This window comes from Panthera pardus, unplaced genomic scaffold (assembly GCF_024362965.1).
Source record: "Panthera pardus isolate Hobbes unplaced genomic scaffold, ASM2436296v1 HiC_scaffold_6, whole genome shotgun sequence".
NCBI classification, from domain to species: domain Eukaryota; kingdom Metazoa; phylum Chordata; class Mammalia; order Carnivora; family Felidae; genus Panthera; species Panthera pardus.
The window spans coordinates 24,766,307-24,770,714 of record NW_026526991.1 but is presented as its reverse complement, the minus strand read 5'-3'; the positions used below and the strand labels follow the sequence as shown (position 1 = coordinate 24,770,714).

General features: G+C 41.5%; 1 pseudogene; it reads right to left on the bottom strand.

The window, feature by feature from the left end:
* Positions 1-447: 447 nt before the first annotated feature.
* Positions 448-4,141, bottom strand: LOC128774986 (40S ribosomal protein S24-like; annotated as a pseudogene).
* Between the last annotated feature and the right edge of the window lie 267 nt (positions 4,142-4,408).

The following is a 4,408-nucleotide window of genomic DNA, read 5'->3' as shown; positions in this document are numbered from 1 at the left end:
ATGGACATTTAGGTTGTTTTCATATCCTGGCTATTATAAATAATGCTGTAATGCACATGGGGGTACATATATCTTTTCAAGGTAGTGTTTTCATTTTCTTCAGATAAATACCCAGAGTGGAATTGCTGGATCATATGGTAGTTCTATTTTTTTTAAGTTCTTTCTTTTTTTTTTTAATTTTTATTTATTTTTGAGAGAGAGAGAGAGAGAGAGAGAGAAGGGGAGGGGCAGAGAGAGAAGGAGGCACAGAATTCAAAGCAGGCTCCAGGCTCTGAGCTGTCAGCACAGAGCCTGATGTGGGGCTCAAACTTACTATCTGAACCATGAGATCATGACCTGAGCCAAAGTCGGGTGCTTAACCGACTGAGCCACCCAGGCGCCTCATATATATTTTTAAGTTCTTGGCTTATTAATCCTCTCATGAAAAATCTGCACCATCACCACAGATAAAGTCATTGCAGAACCTTTATTCCTTCTGTTTTCCAATCTCCGGCTCACTTGTTGCCCATACCAACATTGGCTTCTGCAGTCCCCTGACTTCTTCATTCTGTTCTTATGGTCCTTTCCCTGTTTTCTGGAGGTCTTTTTCTTCTCACACAGGCCATGTCTTGCAAGTCTATGTTTGGGTTCATTTTTCTGTGCATCATCCAAGGAACCATAAATCATGCCAAAGCCAGTTGTTTTGCCACCACCAAAATGGGTTCTGAATCCAAATACAAAGACGGCATCTGGTGTGGTCTTGTCCGTTCTGGCTAGTTTTCCCTGAATTTCTGTCTTAAGTACTGTTGCCTTTCCAGGGTGAAGAACATCAATGAGCACTTGTTTCCTCTGAAGTAGTTGGTTGGTCATGAACTTCCTGGCCTAGATAGGTACTGTGTCCTTCTTGATGGTGGCTGAGCTTCAAGCAGCCAGGGAGGAAAAGAGAATGACTATATGGTAGTTCTGTCTTAGTTTTTTGAGGGTCCTCCAGACTGTGTTCCATAATGGCTGCATCATATTTATATTCCCACCAGCGGTGCACAAGGCTTCCCTCTTCTTCACATCCTCACCAACACTTGTTATGTCTTGTCTTTTTGATAATAGCCATTCTAACAGGTGTAAGGTAATATCTCATTGTGGTTTTGATTTGCATTTGATTTTGATTTTGATTTGCATTTCTCTGATGATTAGTGATGTTAAGCGTCTTTTCATGTGTCTGCTGGCCATCAGGATGTCTTCCTTGGAAAAACGTATTTTCAGATCCTTTGCCCATTTTTTTAGTCAGATTTTTTTTTTTGCTATTGAGTTGAATACATCTTTATATATTTTGGATATTAACCTCTTATCAGATACATGATTTGCAAATATTTTCTCCCATCTGGCAGGTTGCCTTTTCATCTTGGTGATGGTTTCCTTTGCTGTGCAGGAGCTTTTTTGTTTGGTATAGTCCTACTTGTTTATTTTTGCTTTTGTTGTCTTTGCTTTTGGTGTCCAATTTAAAAAAATCATCACCAGGACTGAAGTCAAGGAGCTAATCGCCTATGCTTTCTTCTAGGAGTTCATGGTTTCAGGTTCTACATTTAAGTCTAATCCATTTTGAGTTTATTTTTGTATATGGTATAAGATGATGGTCCAGTTTCCTTCTTTTGCATGTGGCTGTTCAGTTTTCCCAATACCATTTATTGAAGAGATTGTCCATTCCTCATTGTACATTCTTGGCTCCTTTTGCCACAAATTAATTGACCATATATACTTGGGCTCACTTCTAGGTCTTCATTCTGTTCCATTGATCTATGTGTCTGTTTTTGTGCCAGTGCCATACTATTTTGATTACTATACTTTGTAATGTAGTTTGAAATCAGGGAGCATGATGCCCCCAGTTTTGTTCGTCTCTCTGAAGATTGCTTTGGCTAACGTGGAGTCTTGTGTGGTTCCGTGCAAATTTTAGAATAGTTTGTTCTGTTTCTATGAAAAATACAACTGGAATTTTGATGGGGATTGTATTGAATTTGTAGCTTGCCTTGGATAGTACAGAGGTTTCAAAGATTTTAATTCTGATACTATGTTGAATAAAAGTGGTTAGAATGGTCATCCTTGTCTCATTCCTGATCTTAAATGAAAAGCTTCCAGCTTTTCACCATTGAGTAGGATGTTAGCTGTGGGCTTATCATAGATGACCTTTACTGTTTTACATATTTCTATTAATCCTGACAACGACCCTGAGAAGTAGGTATGATTGCTTTTCCCATTTTACAGAAGGGGAAACTGAGGCACGAGCACTGTCCTGGTTAAGTTCCACATTACACAAGTTACAAAATAACCTAAGGTTAAGTAACCAGCCAAGATTACACAGCTAGTAAGTTTCAGAATTGAGACTGGGTTCCAACCAGGCACTAGAGCTGCAGAGCCTGGCTTTTAGTCAAGCTTTTTGCCTGGAACAAAATATGGATGCCTAGGTCATTCTCTTTTGTGACCTCATAGGCCATTCTTGCCACTGGCATCCCCTCCCTCCCATTCTCACCCCTTCTCTTGCCTGACCAGCAATTTCTGCGCTTTTTTTTTTCCTAAGAGTCAATTCATGTTTACCCTCTACTATGAAGCCTTCCATGACTTGGAAGTCAAAGATTTATGCACCTATTTCTTTGTGTTCTTAATATGCTTTGATCATTTTATTGAGACATGGGCTATTTTTTAATCTACTCGGCTTCTAGTCTACCTTCTCTGTTACCAGTTCTGTGATGCACCTCTCCCCCATTTTAGGGGTGGTCCGTGTGATCTGAGGCTTTCCTTAATGCCACAATTCAGAGGCAACCATGTGAACCAGGTTGGTCTAATCCAAGTGAATCCTGGGACACGACGGGAGCTGGTGGAGAGAAACACATGATTCCATTGCAAGTCCAGAGCTGCCGGCAGCCTTCTGTCTTCACACTGTGCCCGAGAATGAAGCCAAACTGAAGACAGGGAGAAAGGAAGGAGAGTGAAAAAGCCTGCTGGAGACATTGTTTGAACCTCTGGGTCAAACCCCACCTAAATTCAAGATATACCTTTGGACTCGATGAGCTAGACTTCCCTTTTTCAGCTTACTCCAGATGGAATTTTCACTCATTTGCAACCAGAGGAATACTAACCAGTAGATGTATTCTACCATGTATCTATAGCTATTTGACTATACCAATGTGAACTAGACCATAATTCTTTGGGGGCAGTAGATGCTGAATAAATCTTTGTTGAATGAATTTAGCTGAGGAGTGTTTTGGAGGGAACTGAGCCTAGAGCGGGGACACCTTTATGGAGGCTAATGAACTTAGCTGGTACAAAATATAATCGAGGGACTGAAGAGTGGGATTGAAGAAAAGGGACAGGAATCAAAGAATGAACAAGGCAGTGGTACAGAATGGGGTGCACAATAGTTACATTGAAGCTCGAGTGCTACCCCATTCTGTGTATTTATGTACCATTCTGTGTGTGTTTTAGTAGACTTCTCTTGAGCAGCCAACTAAATTAAATTTCATATTGCTAGCTGGTTATTGCCTGTCTAAATTACCCATCTCTGCCAGTTTGTCACAGTAGAAAAATTAATGTTAGACAGAGGCTCACGTATTATCACAAAAAAGGAGCTTTATTAAACAACATTCAGGTCTTCCTAGGGATAGGATTGGGAGTTGAGAGGCCCATACAACTCAGCGTGTGGTGATAGGCAGCTCCTGGACAATGTAATGGAGCATCAGCTAAGAGCAAAGGCCCTGAGTAAAATGGAAACTGGGTGGTGAAGTTGTCCTTGCCTTCCCTAACCACCAGCTAAGAGGACATCCAGTAAGAGACCCTGAGAGTTATGTGCAACAGCACCCTACAGCCAGCTCCAGGACCCAGCGAAAGGGAGGAACAAGGCGCCTCTTTGCTTCCCATCAGCTCACCTAAAAAAGGAGCTAAGTCCTACTTAGCCTCAACATCTTCACTCTCAGCCTGCCCCAGGACAGGCTAGAGGGCAAGGGAGGTACCATCCGTTTTGCTCTGGGATTATTGTACTTTTGCCCTCCTACTTTGTCACTGACCTGCAGACTGCCAGCTGCAAGGTGGATTCTGGATAACTTATGCCCAGATCAGCCATGGAGAAGACTCCATTCTCCGGGATAAAGGATCTATAGCAGTACAGATGGACCATTCTGTGATGATGGAAATGTTCTGTATGCAGTGCATTATGACAGCATCAGCCACAGTGGCTACTGGGCACTTGAGATGAATTGATGGCTAGTGCAATTGAAGCATTAAAATTTTTAATTTAATTTAATTTTTAAAATGAAAATTTAAACAAGGACCAGTGGTTGCTGTATTGGATAGCACAGCTCTATAGTTTCTTTCTCTCTCCTCTCTCTTGGTTTGCCTCTTCTACCTATTTCTTCACCCGTCCCTCTCCCTTCTGCTGAAATAG